This window comes from Odocoileus virginianus, chromosome 16, assembly GCF_023699985.2.
Source record: "Odocoileus virginianus isolate 20LAN1187 ecotype Illinois chromosome 16, Ovbor_1.2, whole genome shotgun sequence".
Lineage (NCBI taxonomy): Eukaryota > Metazoa > Chordata > Mammalia > Artiodactyla > Cervidae > Odocoileus > Odocoileus virginianus.
In genome coordinates, this window is record NC_069689.1 from 44,727,458 (window position 1) to 44,749,521 (window position 22,064).

A 22,064-nucleotide genomic window follows, 5' to 3' on the forward strand; every position below is an offset into this window, starting at 1 on the left:
AAGCACTCCTCATTCTTACCCCCAGACCAGGCAATCAATAAATGTTCTTTCTCTATAGACTTGCCTTTTCTGGACATTTAATACAGATGGAATCATACACTATGTGATATTTTGCATTTGGCTTCTTTCACTCAGCATAAGGTTTTTGAGACTTAACCATGTTGTCATATGTGTTGGTCCTTCATTCCTTTTGTTTTTTTATTGAAGTATAGTTGATTTAGAATATTAGTTTTCAAGTATACAACATAGTGATTCAGGATTTTTATAGATTATACTCCATTTAAAGTTATTATAAAATAATGGCTTTATTTCTCTGTGCTGTACAATATATCCTTGTTGCTTGTTTGATACATAGTAGTTTATATCTCTTAACCCCATACCCGTATCTCACTACTCCCCGCTTTCCCCTCTGCACGGGTAACCACTGGTTTGTTCTCTATATTTTTAAGTCTGTTTCTGTTTTGTTATATCCGTGCAATTCTTTTATCTTTTAGATTCCACATGTAGGTGATAGCATGGTATTTGTCTTTGTTTGACTTATTTTACTAAGCATAATAACCTCTAGGTCCATCCTTGTTGTTGCAAGTGGCTGAGTTCTATTATTTTTTATGACTGAGTAATAATCCATTGTGTGTATACATACAACATAATTTTTTATGTATTCATCTGTTAATGGTTGCTTCCAAATCTTGGTTATTGTAAATAATGCTGCTATGAACATTGGGTGCATGTATATTTTGTTGTTTTCTTAAAATATATGAGTGGAATTATTGTTGGATCGGATGGTAGTTCTATTTTTAGTCTTTTGAGGACCCTCCATACTGCTTTTCATAGTAGCTGCACAAATTTACCTTCTCACCAATAATATATAAGATTCCTTTTCCTCCACATCCCCACCAGCATTTGTTATTTGTGGTCTTTTTGATGATAGTCATTCTGACAGGTGTTAAGGTGCTATCTCATTGTGTATTTGATATGCATTTTTCTAAAGATTAACAGTGTTGTGCATCTTTTCATGTCCCTGTATGTCTTCTTTGGAAAAATGTCTATTCAGTTCTTATGCTCATTTTCAGTTGGGTTGTTTGTTTTTTGGTACTAAGTTATGTGAGCTGATTATATATTTCACATAGTTACCTGTTGTTGATCATATCATTTGCAAATGTTTTCTCCCATTCTGTAGCTCATCTTTCATTTTGTCAGTGGTTGTCTCTGCTGTGCAAAAGCTTTCAAGTTTAATTAGGTTCCATTTATTTATTTTTGCTTTTATTTCTTTTACTTGAGGAGACAGATCCAAAAAAAATATTGCTACAATTTACATCAAAGAGCATTCTGCCTAAATTTTCTTTATTAAGAAGTTTTATGGTTTCAGGTATTACATTTAGATCTTTAATTCATTGTAAGTTTATTTTTGTGTATAATGTGAGGACATGTTCTAATCTCATTTTCTACACATAGTTGTCCTGTTTCCCCGACACCATTTATTGAAAAGACTGTCTTTTCTCCATTGTATAGTCTTGCCTCCTTTGTTGTCAATTAATTGACCATAAGTGTGTGGGTTTATTTTGGGGGCTCTCTATTCTGTTTTTGCCAGTACCATGCTGTTTTTGATTACTGTGGCTTTGTAGTAGTCTGATATCAGGAAGTGTGATACCTCTAGCTTGGTTCTTCTTTTCTCAAGATTACTTGGGCAATTTAGGATCGTTCGTTGTTCCATATATATTTCAGGGTTATTTGTTCTAATTCTGTGAAAAATTTCATGGGTATTTTGATGAATGTTACATTAAATGTGGAGATTGCTTTGGATAGTATGGACATTTTAACAGTATCAATTCCTTGAATCCAAGAACACATGATATCTTTTCATTTCCTACATCGTTGTTTTATAGTTTTCAGAGTTTAAGTCTTTTACCTTTTTGGTTTAGTTAATTCTTATGTATTTTATTCTTTTTGATGCAATTTTAAGTGGAATTATTTTCTTTCTCCTTCTGATAGTTCATTATAAGTATATAGAAAAACAACAGATTTCTGTATATTAATCTTATATCTTGCAACTTTGCTGAATTCATTTATTAGTTCTTTTGGTGGACACTAAAAAGTGTTGTCTATGTATAGTATCATGTCATCTGAAAATAGTGACAGTTTTACTTCTTCCCTTCCAATTTAGATGCCTTTTATTTTTTTTTACTATCTGATTGGTATGCCTAGAGCTTCTGATACTATGTTAAGTAGAGGTGGTTAGAGTGAACATCTTTGTCTTGTTACTTTTATAGGAAATACTTTGAGTTTTTCCCCAATGAGTATGTTAGCTGTGAGTTTGTCATAAATGGCCTCATTATGTTGAGATATGATAACTCTATAAAAACCTTGATGAGAGTTTTTACCTTGAAAGAATGTTGAATTGCGTCAAATGCTTTTTTCTCTGTTGAGATTGTCCTGTGATTTTTGTCCTTTCTTTTATTAATGTGGTATATTATATTGATTGATTTCTAATTATTGAACCATCCTTACATCCCTGGAATAAATCTCACTTGATCATGGTATATGATACTTTTTATATATTGTTGAATTTGGCTTGCTAATATTTTGTTAAGGCTTTTTAGATCTATTTTCATCAGAAATATTGGCTTGTCATTTTCCTTTTTTGTATTATCCTTGTCTAGTTTTGGTACAAAGGTAATGGCAGCCTCAAAGAATGAATTTGGGAGTGTTCTGCCCCCCTAAATTTTTTGGTATAGTTTGAGAAGAATGAGTATTAGCTCTTTTTTATATGTTTGGCAGAATTCCCCTGTGAAACCACTCAGGCCTGGACTTTGGTTTCTTGGGAATTTTTTTATTACAAATTCAATATCACTACTAGTGCCTGGGCTTCCCAGGTGGCTCTAGTGGTGAAGCGCCCCCCGCCAATGCGGTAGACATAAGAGAGGCGGGACTTTTAGTAGTGTGTGGTTTGAGCTCCACAGGCCTGTGCTTTTCCCATTGTTCTTCCTGTAACAATTTATAGTTTCATACCATTGTGATCAGGGAAATGCTTGATATAGTTTCTGTCATTTTAAATTTGTGGAAACTTATTTTGTGGCCTAGTTTATGATCATCTTGGAGAACATTTCATGCACACTTGAAAAGAATGTGTATTCTGCTGTTTGAGGTTGGAATGGCCTGTAGATGGGGCTTCCCAGGTGGCTCAGTGGTAAAGAATCCGCCTGCCACTACAGGAGATGCAGGAGATGTGAGTTTGATCCCTGAGTCAGGAAGATCCCCTGAAGTTAGGAGATGACAACCCAATCCAGTATTCTTGCTTGGAAAATTCCATGGACAGAGGAGCCACACAGCTTACAGTCCATGGGATCACAAAGAGTTGTACTTGATTGAGCAACTGAACATGCACACATGAACATCTTGTTAGATATCTCTAAAAATCAACTTGTCTGTTGTGTCATTTAAGACCACTGTTGCCCTGGTGATTTTCTGTCTGGATAATCTGTCCATTGGTGTATGTGGGGTGTTAAAAATCCCCTCCTATTATTGTATTATTGTCAGTTTCTCCCTTGATGTCATTTAATATTTGCTTTATATATTTAGGTGCTTCTGAGTTGAACGCATATATGTTAAGAAGTGTGATATTCTCTTTTTTTACTTTTCACTTTATCATTATCTGATGCCATTCTTTATCTTTTTTATAGACTTTGTTTTTAAATCTATTTTGTCTGATATGAGTTTTACTGTGTTCACTCTCGTGATTTCCATTTGCATGAAGTAACTTTTTCCATTTGCTCACTTTCAGTCTGTGTGTGTCTTTTGCTCTCAACTGAGTCTCTTATAAGCAGCATATAGATGGGTCTTGTTTTGTTATCATCAGTCACCCTATGTCTTGTGATTGGAGCATTTAGTCCATTGACATTCAAATAATCATTGATAGGTATGTACTTATTCCTATTTTATTAATTCTTTTCCAGTTGTTTGTAGTTCTCTGTTTATTTCTTTTTTTTTTTATTACTTCCTTTGTAGTTTGATGATTTTCTTTAGTGGCACACTTGTATTCCTCTCTAGTTTTTGTGTATCTACTATAGGTTTTTATTTGTGGTTACCTATATGTATTAACCTATAACTATATCCGTATGTTTTTTTAAAGCTAGTCCTTTAAGTTCAAATGTATTCTACAAGATCTACATTTTTTACTCTCCATCCACTTGAAAATTTTTACTTTTTATGTCATATTTTACATCTTCATTTTTATCCTTTTACTGATTATTATCATTGTAGTTGATTTTGCAATTTTTCTCTCTTTTGATTTTCATACTACCTTATTTAAGTGGTTGTTATTCAACTAGTGGCGTTTTTCCTTTCCTGTAGATTCTTGGGCTTCCCTGGTGGCTCAGTCGGTAAAGAATCTGCCTGCAATGCAGGAGACCAAGTTTGGATCCCTGGTTTGGGAAGATCCCCAGGAGAAGGGAGTGGCTATCCATTCCAGTATTCTTGTCTAGAGAATTCCATAGACAAAGGAGCCTGGCGAGCTACAGACCATGGGGTCACAAACAATTGGACAGGACTGAGTGATTCTGACTTTAGTTTCTTACTTCTTGTTGTAACATTTTCTTTTCCACCTAAAGAAGATCTTTGTACATTTCTTTTAAGAGGGTAGCTTTAGTGTTGATAAATTTTTTTAGTTTTTGCTTCTCTTAGAAGTCCTTTATCTCTCCTTCAATTCTAAATGCTAGTCTTACTGAATAGAGTATCCTAGGATACAGAAAGTTTCCCTTTCAGCACTTTGAGCATATGACACCACTTCCTTCTGGCCTGCAAAGTTTCTTTAGAAAAATTAAGTGATAATCTTATGGAGGGTTCCCCTGTATATGACTCTTTGTTTTCTTCCTGCTGCCTTTAATATTCTCTCTTTAAATTTTGCCATTTTAGTCATAATATTTCTTCAGTTCAGTTCAGTCACTCAGTTGTGTCTGACTCTTTACAACCCCATGGACTGCAGCACGCCAGGTCTCCCTGTCTATCACCAACTCCCGGAGTTTATTCAAAAATATGCCCATTGAGTCGGTGATGCCATTCAACCATCTCATCCTCTGTCGCCCCTTTCTCCTCCCACCTTCAATCTTTCCCAGCATCAGGGTCTTTTACAATGAGTCAGTGCTTCGCATCAGATGACCAAAGTATCGGAGTTTCAGCTTCAACATCAATTGCCAATGAATGTTCAGGACTGATTTCCTTTAGGATGGACTAGTTGGATCTCCTTGCAGACCCAGGGACTCTCAAGAGTTTTCTCCAGCACCACAGGTCAAAAGCATCAATTCTTTGGCACTCAGCTTTCTTTATCGTCCAACTCTCACATCCATACATGACTACTGGAAAAACCATACCTTTGACTAGATGGACCTTTGTTGGCAAAGTAATGTCTCTGCTTTTTAATATGCTGCTTAAGTTGGTTATAACTTTTCTTTCAAGGAACAAGCATCTTTTAATTTCATGGCTGCAGTTTCCATATGAAGTGATTTAGGAGCCCAACAAAATAAAGTCTGCCACTGTTTCCCTATTTCCCCTTATATTTGCCATGAAGTGATGGGACCAAATGCCATGATCTTAGTTTTCTGAATGTTGAGCTTTAAGCCAACTTTTTCACTCTCCTCTTCACTTACATCAAAAGTCTCTCTAGTTCTTTTTTGCTTTCAGCCATAATTGTGGTGTCATCTGCATATATGAGGTTATTGATATTTCTCCCGGCAATCTTGATTCCAGCTTTGGCTTCCTCCAGCCCAGCATTTCTCATGATGTACTCTGCATATAAGTTAAAATAAGCAGGGTGACAATATACAGCCTTGATGTACTCCTTTTCCCGATTTGGAACCAGTCTGTTGTTCCATGTCTAGTTCTAACTGTTGCTTCTTGACCTGTATACAGATTTCTCAGGAAGCAGGTCAGGTGGTCTGGTATTCCCATCTCTTTAAGAATTTTCCACAGTTTCTCGTGATCCACACAGTCAAAATCTTTGTCATAGTGAATAAGCAGAAGTAGATGTTTTTATGGAATTCTCTTGCTTTTTCCATGATCCTACAGATGTTGACAGTTTGATCTCTGGTTTCTCTGCCTTTTCCAAATCCAGCTTGAACATCTGAAAGTTCACGGTTCACGTACTATTGAAATGTTGCTTGGATTTTGGCATCACTTTGCTAGCGTGTGAGATGAGTGCAATTGTGCGGTAGTTTGAGCATTCTTTGGCATTGCCTTTCCTTGGGATTGGAATGAAAACTGACCTTTTCCAGTCCTGTGACCACTGCTGAGTTTTCCAAATTTACTGGCATATTGAGTGCAGCACTTTCACAGCATCATCTTTTAGAATTTGAAATAGCTCAACTGGAATTCCATCACCTCCACTAGCTTTGTTCGTAGTGATGCTTCCTAAGGCCCACTTGACTTTGCATTCCAGCATGTCTGGCTCTAGGTGAGTGATCACACCATCGTGATTATCTGGGCTGTGAAGATCTTTTTTGTATAGTTCTTCTGTGTATTCTTGCCACCTCTTCTTCACATCTTCTGCTTCTGTTAGGTCCATACTGTTTCTGTCCTTTATTGTGCTTATCTTGCATGAAAAGTTCTCGTGGTATCTTTAATTTTCCTGAAGAGATCTCTAGTCTTTCCCATTCTGTTTTCCTCTGTTTCTTTGCATTGATCACTGAGGAAGGCTTTCTTATCTCTCCTTGCTATTCTTTGGAACTCTGCATTCAAATGGGTATATCTTTCCTTTTCTCCTTTGCCTTTCACTTCTCTTGTTTTCATAGCTATTTGTAAGGCCTCCTCAGACAACCATTTTTCCTTTCTTGGGGATGGTCTTGATCCCTGCCTCCTGTACAATGTCAGCAACCTCCATCCATAGTTCTTCAGGCACTCTGTCTGTCAGATCTAATCCCTTGAATCTAGTTGTCACTTCCACTGTATAATCATAAGGGATTTAATTTAGGTCATACCTGAATTGTTCAGTGGTTTTCCCTGCTTTCTTCAATTTAAGTCTGAATTTGGCAATAAGGAGTTCATGATCTGAGTCACAGTCGGCTCCCATTCTTGTTTTTGCTAACTGTATAGAGCTTCTCCATCTTTGGCTGCAAAAAATATAATCAGTCTGATTTTGGTATTGACTATCTGGTGATGTCCGTGTGTAGAGTCTTCTCTTGTATTGTTGGAAGAGGGTGTTTGCTATAACCAGTGCATTCTCTTATCAAAACTCTATAAGCCTTTGCCCTGCTTCATTCTGTACTTCAAGGCCAAATTTGCCTATTACTCAAAGTATTTCTTGACTTCCTACTTTTGCATTCCAGTCCCCTATAATGAAAAGGATATCTTTTTTGGGTGTTAGTTCTAGAAGGTCTTGTAGGTCTTCATAGAACCATTCAACTGCAGCTTCTTCAGCATTACTGGTCAGGGCATAGACTTGGATTACTGTTATATTGAATGGTTTGCCTTAGAAACAGAGATCCTTCTGTCATTTTTGAGATTGCACCCAAATACTGCATTTCGAACTTTTTGAACTCTTTTGTTGGACTGCATTTTGGACATTTCGGACTGCATTTTGGACTCTATGATGGCTACTTCATTTCTTTTAAGGGATTCTTGCCCACAGTAGTATATATAATCGTCATCTGATTTCAATTCACCTATTCCAGTCCATTTTAGTTTGCTGACTCCTAAAATGTCTATTTTTACTCTTGCCATGTCCTGTTTGACCACTTCCAATTTACCTTGATTCATGGACCTAACATTCCAGGTTCCTATGCAGTACTGCTCTTTACAGCATCAGACTTTACTTCCATCACCAATCACATCCACAACTGGGTGTTGTTTTTGCTTTGGCTTCGTCTCTTCATTCTTTCTGGAGTTATTTCTCCACTGATCTCCAGTAGCATATTGGGCACCCATCAACCTGGGAAGTTCATCTTTCAGTGTCCTATCTTTTTGCCTTTTCATACTGTTCATGGGGTTCTCATGGCAAGAATACTAAAGTTGCTTGCCATTCCCTTGTCCTGTGGACCATGTTTTGTGAGAACTCTCCACCATGACCTGTCCGTCTTGGGTGGCCTTACACTGCATGGCTCATGGCTGTGGTCCATGTGGTTCATTTCTTGGTATCAGTCTATTTGGGTTCATCTTGTTTGTCACCCTCTGTGCTTCCTGTATTAGGATATCTGTTTCCTTCAGGTTTGGAAAGTTTTCAGCTTTAATTTCATTAAATAATTCTTCAATCCGCTTCTCTCTCTCTTCTCCTTCTGGGAACCCTGTAATGGGAACATTGGTAGCATGATTATTATCCCAAAGATCCCTTAAATTGTTCTCATTTTATGAATTTGTTGTTATTTTTGCTACTTTGATTGGGAGGTTTACTTTATCCTCTCTTCCAGATCACTTGCACTTTCTTCTGTATCATGCAGTGTATTAATTCCTTCTAGCATGTCTTTCATTTCAGTTATTGTACTCTTCAGTTCTGATGGGTTTTTAAGATAATTTTTTGTTCCTTGTTAAAATTCTGTGTTCATCTATTCTTTATTCAGTTATAATTCTCATTCCTACCAGGTCAGTTTATTTCTGTTCCTCAGTTCTTGCCTTGTTGCAACAAAAATTTGGAACAACAAACTAAAGGGTTAAAACAACAGACAAATTAAGAGCTCAGTTCAGCTCAAGCAGACAGATGTTTTATTAGACAGACACTCCCAAGACATGGGAAGAGGCTGGCCCCAAAGAAATATTCTTTTTTTCTCTCTTGGCTTCCTTGTTTTTATACTTCCAGACTCTTCCTTTTGGCTATGCCCTGTGCAAAATAGGGCTTGTACCCGTAACCCATCAATGAAGGGGAGTGCAAGTGGGCATATGCTCAATGCTGATTAATAATTGTAAGTTATATAACAGCAGTCTGTGTTGTTTATGTCTTCCCATAATTCAGTTTGCATCTGTTATAATCAAATATAGAGTTTTTATAAACCCTTAATGGATTCCTTGTTTCCTAAGGTTACTTGGAGAAGCCCCTGTGCTTATTTTGTATCCACTGTTTGCCTAGGGCGCATGTGCAGAAGTTGGAAAAGTCTCTATGGTTATTTTTGTAGCATATCTGTGAGCTCTCCTGGGTGTGTCTGGGATGGTTTTAGAGATCAGCTTGCATCTCTTTCAGCCAGGCCACCCTCTTATTGCTCTTGTCTAACTTTCTACCTAACATTACCAATGCTTCAAATTCTTTATATGGTGAACTGTTTATATTTGTTTCTCTTGTGGTTTTTTCAAGGATTTTCTCTTTCTCTTTCAATTATAACAAATACCCCTGTCCTCTCATTTTATCTAACTTCTCTGTTTCTATGAAATTAGGTGAAATAGTTACCTATTTCAGTCTTGAAGGGGTGGCCTTATGTGGGAGCATCCCTCTGCAGTCTGCATGTCCCTGGTGACTATGTTGGGAGAGCTGGATTTGGCATGAACAGAAGTCATGTCTTCGCTCAGAGTGAACTGGCAGCTCTTGTCTTGGGAAGAGGTTGGACTAGAAACGGAGTGGCTAGAGTCAGAGCCAGCTGTGAGCTGAGGCTTCCCCTCTGCTCCGTGGCTTTCCCCAGCATACTGAAGGCAGGAGGTCTTAAGTTGCTGGAGCAGAAACCTCGAGGCTCAGGTCCAAGCTGCCTCAGTTCCCTTCAGGTGTGTGCTCTCCCCACTCCCAGCACTGGCACTCTTGCCCCAGAGGGGAGCTGCACTAGAACAAGAGGGGCTGGTGCGGTCACTTGGCGTGTCAGGGCAAGGGCTGTGGCCATCCAGCTGGAGTCAGATATCTGGACTGCTTTTTGACAAACTGCCTGTGTAAGCAGCAGGAATGGCTGCCCGCTGCCATGCTCACGTGCCACTTCAGGCCCAAGCGTCCTTTGTCCGTGACAGCTGGGCCCTCCCCACAGCCTCTACCACCCCCGTTGCAGTGTGAAGATGGATGCCCCACAGAGCAGGCAGGCTTGTGTGGGCTCTCAGCACGTGTCAGGACGTGAACTGTGGTGGTCCAGCCGCAGACAGAGACGGGGCTCTTCTGATGAGCTTCCTTTTTCAGCACAAACAGTGGCTGCCCCTATCCTTCTCGATGGTTCCTCAGGTCTAAGCCAAGTCTGTGTATCACAGCTGGCTCCAGAGCAAGACTGGAATGTTCACTCAGCTCAGGCTGGTTGTGGGAAACCAGCCAGACACTTGCACAGCCCTCAGTCTGCTCCCTCTGCTGTGCCTTGGGAGTGAGCAAGTGGGCATACCGTCCTCGTGAGTGGAGTTCAGGCTTCCCACAGCCCTCCTCTTAGTCCCAGCGGTCCTCCAACCAGCTGTGGGGACTTACCTTCCCTGTGTCAGACCCCAGGGCTGGGACACCCAATATTGTTGCTCAAACCATGAACACCCTAGGGAGGATTGCTACTCACGTGATCTCCCTTTTCCTCTGAATCTCCTTTCAAGGGCACGGGTTCAGACTTGATTTCATGTCTTCTTTCCTGATTCAGTGTGGATCTGTCTTACAGGCTTGCTTATATAGGAGTATTTTTGCCAGTCTCCAGTTAATTTTCAGTCAGAATCATCCACATTCAGATGTATTTTTGATGTATTTATGGGTGGAGGTGAGTTTTGTGTCCCCTTGTGGCTCAGCTGGTAAAGAATCTGCCTGCAATGCGGGGACCTGGGTTCAATCCCTGGGAAGATCCCCTGGAGAAGGGAAAGGCTATGCACTCCAGTATTCTGGCCTGGAGAATACTGGGTAGCAAAGAGTCAGACACGACTGAGTGATTTTCAATTTCATCCACCATCTTAATCAGTTCCATTCTCACTCATTTTTATTATTAAATAATATTCCATTGTATGGACATTGTTTGGTTTTATCCACTCTAAAGTTGACAAACATTTATATTACTTTCAGTTTTTAGCTGTTATAAATAATAGTGCTATGAAGATGTTTACATGGTTTTATGTGAATGTGCTTTTAGTTCTCTTGGGTGTATACCTAGAAGTAGAATTGCTGAGTCATGTGGAAACTATATGTTTAACTTTTTGAAGAATCACTCAACTGCTTTTTAATTAACAATTTTACATTCCAACAGTGTTATGTGAGGATTCCAACTTCTCCACGTCTTCATCAGCACTTTTAAATGTCTGTCTTTTTGTTTATAATCACTCTGATGGGTGTGAAGTGATTCTCATTATAGTTTTGATTTGCATTTTCTTACTGACTTAATAACAGTATGTTTTCTATTTCTTTTTCTTTTTTCTTTAACACCAGAAACATTTTGTATTGGAGTATAGCTGATTAACAATGTTTTCAAGTGAATAGTGAAGGGACTCAGCCTTACAAACATGTACCCATTCTCCCCCAAGCCCCCTCACATCCAGGCTGGCACATAACATTGAGCAGGGTCCCATGTGCCATACAATAGGTCTTTGTTGGTTATCCATTTTAAATATTTCACTGTGTACATGACCTTTCCAAAGTCCCTAACTACCCCTTTCCCCCAGCAACCGTAAGTTCATTTTCTAGGTCTGTGAGTCTCTTTCTGTTTTGTAAGAAAGTTCATGCGTGTCATTTCTTTTTAAATTTCACATATAAGAGATGTCATATGATATTTCTCCTTCTCTGACTGACTTCATTCAGTATGACACTCTCTACATTCATCCACGTTGCTGCAAATGCAGTCTTTCTTTCTTTTTAATGGCTGCATAATATTCCATTGTATATATATGTATGTACCACATCTTCTTTATCCATTCCTCTGTTGATGGATATTTTGGTTGCTTCTATGTCTTGGTTATTGTAAACAGTACTCCAATGAACACTGGGGTGCATACATCTTTTTGAGCCATGTTTTTCTCTGGATATATGCCCAGGACTAGGATTGCAAGGTAATATGGTAGCTCTATTTTTAGTGTTTTAAGGAACATCCATGCTGTTCCCCTTACTGGTTGTATCGATTTACATTCCCACCAACAGGAGGCTTCCCTTCTCTCCACACCCTCTCCAGCATTTGTGTGTGTGTGTGTGGATTTTTTAATGATCGCATTCTGAGCCATGTGAGGTAGTATCTCATTGTAGTTTTGATTTGCATTTTTCTAATAACTAGCAATGTTAAACATCTTTTCATGTGCTTGTTGACATCTGTATGTCATCTTTGGAGAAATGTCTATTCAGATCTTCTGCCCATTTTTTGAGTGGATTGTTTGTTTTAATGCTATTAAGCATAATAAACAATTTGTAACTTTGGAGACATCCTTTATTGGTCACATTATTTTCAAATATTTTCTCCCAATCTGTGGGTTGTCTTTTTGTTGTTTATTGTTTCCTTTGCTGTGCAAAAGGTTTTGAGTTTAAGTAGGTCCCATTTGCTTATTTTTCCTTGTATTTCCATTATTCTGGGAGATGGATAGAAAAAGATATTGCTGTGATTTATGTCAGAGAGTGTTTTGCCTATGTTTTCCTCTATGAGTTTTATAGTATCTGGTGTCACATTTAGGTTTTTAATCCATTTTGAGCTTATTTTCTGTGTGAAGTTGAGGAATGATTTAATTTCACTTTTTTTACATGTTGCTGTGCAGTTTTCCCAGCACCATTTGTTGAAGAGATTGTCTTTCCAGCATTGTATAGTCTTGCCTCCTTTGTCATAGATCAATTGACCATAGGTGCCTGGGCTTATTTCTGGGTTTTCCATCCTGTTCCATTGATCTATATTTCTATTTTTGTGTCATTACTGTACTATTTTGATGACTGTAACTTTGTAGTATAGTCTGAAGTCAGGGAGCCTGTTTCTACCAGCTCTGTTTTTCTTTTTCAAGATTGCTTTGGCTATTCGGGGTCTTTTGTGTCTCCATACAAATTCTGAGATTTTTTTGTTCTAGTTCTGTGAAAAATGCCATTGGTAATTTGCTAGGGATTGCATTGAATCTGTAGATTGCCTTGGGTAGTATAGTCATTTTGACAATATCGATTCTTCCAATTCATGAACATGGCATATCTTACCATCTGTTTATGTCTTCTTCAATTTATCAGCATCTTACAGTTTCTGGAGGGTCTTTTGTCTCTTAGGTAGTTTTATTTCTAGGTATTTTATTCTTTTTGATGTGATGATAAATGGAATTGCTTCTAGAATTTCTCTTCCTATTCTTTCATTTTTAGTGTATAGAAATGCTACAGATTTCTGTGTATTAATTTTGTAATATGCAACTTTACCAAATTCACTGATGAGTTTTAGTAGTTTTCTGGTAGGAAAACTTAGGATCTTCTATGTATAGGATCATGTCATCTATAAACAGTGACAGTTTCTTCTTTTCCGATTTGGATTCCCCTTCTTTTTCTTCTCTGATTTCTGTAACTAGGACTTCCAAAACTATGTTGAATAGAAGTGGTGGGAATGGACATCCTTGTCTTGATCCTGATCTTAGAGGAAATGCTCTCAGCTTTTCACTGTTAAGTATGATGCTAGCTGTAGATTTGTCATATATGGCCTTTATTATGTTGACAGCTTCCCTGGTAGCTTAGCTGGTAAAGAATCCACCTGCAATGCAGGAGACCCTGGTTTGATTCCTGGGTCTAGAAGATCTCTTGGAGAAGGGAATGGCTACCTCTCCAGTATTCTTGCCTGGAGCATTCCATAAACAGAGGGGTCTGGCAGGCTACACTCCATGGGGTCGCAAAGCATGGGACAGAACTGAGCGACTTTCACTTCTCTATGTTCCCTCTATGCCCACTTTCTAGAGAGTTTTTATCATAAATGAGAGCTGAATTTTGTCAAAAGCTTTTTCTGCTTCTATTGAGATGATCATATGACTTTTATTCTTCAGTTTGTTAATATGGTGTATCACATTGATTGATTTGCAAATGTTGAAGAATCCTTGCATCCCAGCAGTGAATCCCACTTGATCATGGTATATGATCTTTTTAATGTATTGTTGGATACAGATAGCTAGTATTTAGTCAAGGATTTTTGCATCTATGTTTATCAGTGATACTGGCTTGTAATTTTCTTTTTTGTGTGTGTGTGGTATCTTTCTCTGGTTTTGGTATCAGGGTGATGGTGGCATCATAAAATGAGTTGGGAAGTTTTCCTTCCTCTGTGAATTTTTGTAAGTTTCAGAAGGATAGGTGTTAATTCTTCTTTAAATGTTTGATAGAATTCTCCTGTGAAGCCATTAGGTCCTGGACTTTTGTTTGGGGGGAGGTTTTTAATCACAATTTCAATTTCAGCGCTTGTGATTGGTCTGTTCCTATTTTCTATTTCTTCCTGGTTCAGTATAGGGAGGCTACCTTTCTAAGAATTTGTCCATTTTATTGGCATACTGTTGTTCATAGTAGTCTCTTATGATCCTTGGTATTTGTATGGAGTCAGTTGTAACTTTTCCTTTTTCATTTCTGATTTCAATGATTTGAGTCCTCTCCCTTTTTTACTTTATGAGTCTGGCTAAAGGTTTATCAATTTTGTTTATCTTTTCAAAGAACCAGCTTTTAGTTTTCATTGATCTTTGTGATTGTTTTCTTTGTCTCTATTTCATTAATTTCTGCTCTGATTTTTATGATTTCCTTCCTTCTACTAACTTTAGGTTTTGTTTGTTCTTCCTTCTCTAGTTGTTTTAGGTGTAAGGTTAGGTTGTTTGAGTTTTTTCTTATTTCTTGAGATAAGATTGTATTGCTATAAACTTCCCACTTAGACCTGCTTTTGCTGCATCCCATAAGTTTAGGACCAATGTGCTTTTGTTCTCATTTCTCTCTAGATTTTCTTCCTTGATTTCTTCAGTGATCCGCTGTTTGTTCAGTAACATATTGTTTAGTTGTCACATATTTGTGTTTCTTGAGGATGCTTGATATGATGTCAATTTTCTTAAATTTACCAAGGCTTGCCTTGTGGCCCAGCATGTGGTCAGTCCTGGAGAATGTTCCATGTGCACTTGAGAAGAATGTGTAGTCTACTGGTTTTGGATGGAATGGTCTATAAATATCAATTAAGCCCAACCCATCTAAAGTGTCATTTAAAGACTTTGCTTCTTTGTTGATTTTGTGTCTAAATGATATGTACATTTGTGAAAGTGGGCTATTAAAAGTTCCCTACTATTATTGTGTTACTGACAATTTCTCCCTTTATATTTGTTATTATTTGCTTTACATATTGAGGTGCTTCTATGTTGGGTCTATATATATTTGTAATTGTTATATCTTCTTCTTGGATTGGACTCTTTATCATTATGTAATGTCCTCCTTTGTCTCTTATAAAAGTCTTTGTTTTAAAGTCTATTTGGTCTAATATGAGTGTCACTACTCCAACTTTCTTATGATTTCCATTTGTATGAAATACCTTCTCCTATCCCCTTACTTCCAGTCTGTAAGTGTCGATAGGTCTGAGGTGGGTCTTTTGTAGACCACTAAGCCAGTCTTGCTTTTGTATCCACTCAGCCAGTCTATATCTTTTGGTTGGTGAATTTAATCCATTTACATTTAAGGTACTTATTGATATGTATGATCCTGTTACCATTTTGCTAATTGTTTTAGGTTTATTTTTGTAAATCTTTTCCTTCTCTTGTGTTTCCTGCCTAGAGAAGTTCCTTTAGCATTTGTTGTTAAACTGGCTTAGTGGTGTTGAATTCTCTTAACTTTTGCTTGTCTGGAAAAAACTTGATTTCTTCATCAAATCTGAATGAGAGTCTAAATGAGTAGAATATTCTTGGTTATGGGTTCTTCTGTTTCATCAATTGGAATAGGTCATGCCATTCCTTTCTAGCTTATAGAGTTTCTGTTGAGAAATCGGCTGACAACATTTTGGGATTTCCCTTGTATGTTACTTATCTTTTTTCCCTTGTTACTTTTAATAATTTACCTTTCTCTTTAATTTTTGTCACTTTGATTACTATGTTTTGGTGTTTTCCTCCTTGGGTTTATCCTGCCTGGGACTGTCTGTGCTTCCTGGACTTGGTTGACTATATCCTTTCCTATGTTGGGGAAGTTTTCAGCTATTATCTCTTCAAATATTTTCTCAGATCCTTTGTCTCTCTCTTCTCCTTCTGGGACCGTTATAATGCAAATATTGTTGCATTTAATGTTGTCACAGAGATCTCTTATACTGTCTTCATTTCTTTTTGTTCTTTTTTCTATATTCTGTTTTGTAGCATTGTTTTTCATCATTCTGTCTTTCGGGTCACTTATCTGTCTTTCTGCCTCAGTTATTTTGCTATTGATTCCTTCTATTGCATTGTTCATCTCTGTTTGTTTATTCTTTAGTTCTTCTAAGCCTTTGGTAAACATGTGCATCTTCTCCATTCTTTTTCCCAGATCCTGAATCATCTTCACTATCATTATTCAGAATTCTTTTTCTGGGAGGTTGCCTATCTCCACTTCATTTAGTTGTTTTTCTGGGGATTTATCTTATTCCTTCATCTGTGATATAACCCTATTTCTTTTCATTTTAGTTAGCTTTCTGTGATTGTTGTATTAGTTCTGAAGACTGCTTGGATTGTAGTTCTTATTTCTTCTGTCTCCTCTCTGGTGGATGAGGATAAGAGGCTTGTGCAAACTTCCTGATGGGAAGGACTGGCTGTGGGGAAAACTGGGTCTTGCTCTGGTCCTGCTTTGTCTTGCTCAGGAAAACTTTAATCCAATTGTCTGCTGATGGGTAGGGCTGTGCTCCCTCCCAGTTTGTTATCTGGCCTGAGGTGACCCAGTCCTGGAGTCTACAGGCTCTATTGTAGGGCTATTGTCAACCTCCAAGAGAATCTACGCTGAGACATATCTCCTAGGAACACTGCTACCAGTTCCCCTGTCCCCATGGTGGGTCTCTGCCAACACACACCTCAGAAGAAGACCCTCAAACATTCACAGGTAGGTCTGGCTCAGTCTCCTGTGGGATCAGTGTTCCTTTCCTTTCAGTCCTGGTGTGCACAAAGTTTTGTTTATGTCTGTAAAGAGTGGTGTCTCTGTTTCCCTGAGTCCTGTGGGGGGTCCTGGAGTCAAATCCCACCGGCCTTCAAAATCAGATTCCCTGGGCGTTCCCAGCCCCTTGGCTGCGTCTCCTGGCTGGGGAGCCTGATGTGGGGCCTAAGACCTTCACAACAGTGCAAGGACTTCTTTGATATCATTGTTCTCTAGGTTGTGGGTCTCCCACCCAGAAGGTATGGGATTTGATTTTATAGTGATTGTGCCCTTCCTACTGTTTCGTTGTGGCTTCTCCTTTGACCTTGGATGTGGGGTATCTCTTTTTGGTGGGTTCCAGTGTCTTACTATTGATGGTTGTTCAACAGCCAGCTGCAATTTTGGTGCTCTGGAAGATACAATGGTATGTTCTCACGTGCTTATTGGCCATTCATACATCTTTTTTGGTAAAATATCTATTCAGATTTTTTGCCTGTTTTATAAATTTGGTTATTTGTTGTCTTATTATTGAGTTGTAAGTGTATTTTGAATAAACTCCTTTTTTAGACATATGACATATTTGCAAATATTTTGTCCCATTTCATGGGTTGTCTTTTAGAGCAATAAGTTTTAATTTTGTTGGAGCCCTATTTATCTATTTTTTCCTTTTTTCACTTGTGTCTTTGGTGTTCTAAGATCTTTGCCTAACCCAAGCTTATGCATAGTTTCCTGTCCTATGAACTTTCTATTGTTTCAGCTCTTCCTTTTATGTCTCTGACCCAGTTGGAGTTAGCTTTTGTATATGGTATGTTGTAAGGCTCCAGCTCAGTTCTCTGGCATGTGCCTATCCAGTTGTTTCAACACTAGTGATTAGAGGACTAGTCTCTTCTGAATTTTTTATCTTGGCATACTTTTCAAAAAATAACTGACAGTAAATGTAACTGTTTATTAACCAGATTCTCAATTCTATCCCATTGAATTTTTTTTTTTTCCTGGCAGTATGGCCCTTTATCAAGAGTCACAGAACAAAACTAGGTCTCTGGAGCCAGGTGCCTCCCAGGTATAGCTTCTGCCACAGGCCTGTCCCTGCGGGAGGAGGCTGGCAACCCGGCCTGAGACACACACTGGGCATACCGATCAGGGGCGCTGGGCCTGGCAGTGGGACCTTCGCACCCCAACTGCCAGCCCCTCACTTGAGCTGGCAGCATGGTCTCTTCTCCATGGGGGCCTACTCTGAGGGAGCTATGAGTTTGAAAGATACCCCACAACCAAGGACAAAGGAGAAGCCACAGCAAAATAGTAGGAGGGGTGCAATCACTACAAAATCAAATCCTATACCCGCTGGGTGGGCAGCCCACAAACTGAAGAACAATGATATCAAAGAAGCCCTTGCACTGTTGTGAAGGTCCTAGGCCCCACATCAGGCTCCCCAGCCGGGAGACGCAGCCAAGGGGCTGGGAACGCCCGAGTTGGGGTGGGGGGGAGTGGGTCTCCACTCTATCCCACTGAACTTTATGTCAGTTCTGTGTCAGCACCACACTTTTGATTATTTTAACTTTGTAGTAATTTTTTTTAATGGGAAATATAATTCCTCCAAGTTTGTTCTTTTCAAGATCATTTTAGCTTCTAGGTCTCTTACACATCCATATGAATTTAAGGTCAGATTCTAGGGGGCAGCAAGAGGCAGCTGGAATTTTGATAGAGATTACGTTAAATGTATAGATCAATATTTGGAAAATATTGCTATTTTAGTGTTATTAAGGCTTCTAGTCCATAAACATGCAACATCTCTTCATTTGTTTAATATTCTTTGACTACTTTCAGTAATGTTTTTGAGAGTAAAAATCTTGTACTTTTTTGTTAAAAAAATTTTTTTTTAACAAAAAAGTTAAACTTTTTTGCTTTGTTTATCCCTAAATATTTTTTCTTTTTTGATGCTATTTTTGTGAATGAAAATATTTTCTTAATTTCATTTTTTAGATTGGTAGAAATACAATTCTTGTTTCTTTTGTATCCTACAGCCTTGGTGAATTTGTTCAGTAGTTCCTAGTAGTTTTTGTTTTGTTTTTTATTTTGTTTTTCTGTATGAATCCCTTAAGACTTTCTACATATATGATCATATCATTGAATAATAAAGTTTTATTTCTTCCTTTCTAATCTGCATACCTTTTGTTTCTTTTTCTTGCCTTATCGCACTGGTTAGAACATCTATTACAGTCTTGGATACAAGTGGTGAGAGCAAACATCCTTGCCTTGTTTCCAGCGTTGGGATGAAAGCATGCAAACATTCACCATTAAGTGTGATGTTTGACCTTAAGTTTTGAAAGTCAAATCTTTTATCAAGTTGAAGAAGTTTTTGTCATAAGTGGATGTTAGATTTTGCCAAATAATTTTTCTTCATTTATCAAGATGATCATGCAGTTTTTTTCCCATCTATTTTTAAAATATGGTATATTACATTATGATTTCAGATGTTAAGCAAAACCTTACATTCCCAGGATGAATCTCCCTCAGTCATAGCTTATAATCTTTTTTATATGTCCCTAGATTTGGCTTTGCATATATTTTGTTGAGGACTTTTTGTGTTCATATTTATCAAGCATTATTGGTTTGTTGTTTTTGTGTGTTGTCTTTGTCTGGCCTTGGTATCAGGAAGTGGCTTCCTGATTCTATAATAGTGGCTTCATAGAATAAGCTGGAAAGGCTTCCCTTCCCTTTTTTTCTGAGGCTTGCAAAAAATACACGTTATTATTTTCTTGGAAGTTTTAGTAGAATTTGCAACTGAAGCTATTTGGGCATAGGTTTAACTTTATGTAAATATTTTCAGTTACCAATTTATTTGTTTGTTATAATTCTATTTAGATTTTGTTTCCATTTTATTCAGTTTTGGTATTCTGTATCTTTATGGGATCTTTTTCTATTTCACAGCTTTTTGATGCTGCAGCTTAACATATGGGCAAGATTGGTTTTCAACTAGTACACTCCCATGCAGTCATAATGGTTATTATTTCCTAAGAGCCAGTACCCTGAGAGAGCTCCTGCCTCTTCTCTAGCCTGGCTACAACTCCCCACCTGTCAGCACCTGAAGGTTAACACCTGGGACAGCTGGGGACATTCAGAATCCAGCTAATTCCAACATCGTTGTCATCTATACAGATTGATTGGTCCCCCTGCTATACCAGTTATTAAATTTTTGAACATCACCTCTTGGAAATGGAAGACCGAGTCCCCATGTCAGACCTCTACTTCCTCTCACTTTGATCTGGTGTTGATCATGTGCTTCAGCATTCTACTGGGCAGGTCTGGCAGAAGGAATAGCATCAGTTGATTGGGTATGTCTGTCTGAGTGTTGTGGGCCAGTGGATTGAGAGATTTGGGAAGTCAATGTGTAGGCCTAGGCTGATTTCTAATGAAAATTTAAATCCCAGCTATGGCTATTAGAAAGAAAAGGAAAGTGACTGATGATAAATGTGTAGCTCAAAGTAAGTGAATTGAAAAATGTGTCTTTGTGCTAAAGGTGTTACTGTATGGTGCCACACATATTGAAAGCAAGGTTGTTACCAAGCCCAAGCTCATTCTGCTCGATGCATGACAGGCTAATAAATCGAGAGACGAGTTGTTGGAGCAAGGAATGATGCCTTTAATCAGAAGGTTAGCAGAAAGAGGAGATGGTAGACTCAAGTCTCGCAAAAACCATCTTATCTCAGTCAGGATTCAGGGTTGTTCCTAAATTATGTTCTGAACATAATCCTTAATTATACAGGGTTGTATATAACAATAGGAAGGGGGAAGGGGCCTTCAGTGGCCCTGGCAATGGCAGAACAGGGCTGTTAACTGGTTGCTGGTTGACAGTTGCTCACTTGGTTGGGAGAGGGGTCCCACCAGAGTCCCCCAACCCACTGCTGAGTGGGACTATTCTAGCTAGCATCTGTCTCAGTGGAGTGTGCAGGCAGGAGCCAGGGAGGGGAAGGCCCCTTATACCTTAGGTCCCATCTGGGACCACTGCTACAAGCAAGGTCACTGACTGACACGCTTTCAGAAGGCAGGCAAGTAACATTCCTCATTTCATTGATTCAGAGATGCATCTTTCTTTTGGCATTTAAACATCTTTGAAACTGGAGTGCATGTTACAACTGATGGTAAGTCATAGTTTAATGGCAGTGTCATTTTTGTCTTATTATAAAATACTAGCATCATAATCAGATGTTTTGAAAATCACATCCTTTTATGTCAGCCATGCATTTTGAAAGAGAGGTATAGATACAAATACTTATTCTTCTACCATGAGAAAAACAACGGAACAGGGGACATGACAAATGGCAGCTACTTTGTTATTTCTGTGTCTAGGAGCCAATAGAGAGAAGTTCAGTTCAGTTCAGTCACTCAGTCGTGTCCGACTCTTTGTGACCCCATGGACTGCAGCACACCAGGCTTCCCTGTCCATCACCAACTCCTGGAGCTTGCTCAAACTCATGTCCATCAAGTCAGTGGTGCAATCCATCCACCTCATTCTCTGTTGTCACCTTCTCCTCCCACCTTCAATCTTTCCCAGCATCAGGGTCTTATCTAGTGAGTCAGTTCTTTGCATTAGGTGGCTAAAGTATTAGAGTTTCAGCTTCAAGCATCACTCCTTCCTGTGAGTCAGACACAACTGAGTGACTGAACTGAACTGAACTGATGTTCTTTATATTGTCACATATTTTATCTCATGTGGCCCTTACCACAGCCATGTGAGGTACAGAGGCAGGTATGTTTACCCCTGTTTTATGAATGAGGTTGATGAAGTTGAGTGGTGCTCAGTTACTTGTCCTGTGTTGCACAGCCAGAATCAGAACCCTGGTCTTCTAATAATTTTTGTTTCCCACTTTATCATCCATCCTTTCATTGATCACAATCTGTAGTAGCAGCGGTCAAATACTTTTGTTTTCTAAACCTAAGAATTTAGGTTTAGGTAATTTAAAAGTAATCACATTTTTATAATCAGAAAATAGAACATCTTGAGCAAATTTTACCACACTTTCTTTTGTTTAGGGGAGAAAGTGAAAGTGAAGTCATTCAGTTGTGTCCAACTCTGCGACCCCATGGACTGTAGCCTACCAGGCTCCTCAGTCCATGGAATTTTCCAGGCAAGAGTACTGGAGTGGGTTGCCATTTCCTTCTCCAGGGCATCTTCCCAACCCAGGTATTGAACCTG

At 38.6% G+C, this 22,064-nt stretch overlaps 2 protein-coding genes across 8 annotated transcripts in view; one reads left to right on the plus strand and one right to left on the minus strand.

Moving 5' to 3' along the window:
• LRRC28 (leucine rich repeat containing 28) overlaps nt 1-22,064 on the minus strand; it is a 245,486-nt gene that overhangs the window by 203,900 nt on the left and 19,522 nt on the right. The window lies entirely within an intron of this gene.
• The window catches only part of TTC23 (tetratricopeptide repeat domain 23), a 142,874-nt gene that overhangs the window by 4,591 nt on the left and 116,219 nt on the right, over nt 1-22,064 (plus strand). Inside the window, exons 1-2 of one of the 7 annotated variants that reach the window (XM_070478168.1) lie at nt 19,817-20,202; nt 20,948-21,009. The exons of 3 other annotated variants lie outside the window; for them this stretch is intronic. The gene's annotated coding sequence lies outside the window, so the exon portion shown is untranslated. Of the gene's footprint in view, nt 1-19,813; nt 20,203-20,947; nt 21,010-22,064 lie in introns of those variants that run through there. 3 more of the 7 variants (XM_070478171.1, XM_070478167.1, XM_070478170.1) reach the window with 3 other exon arrangements.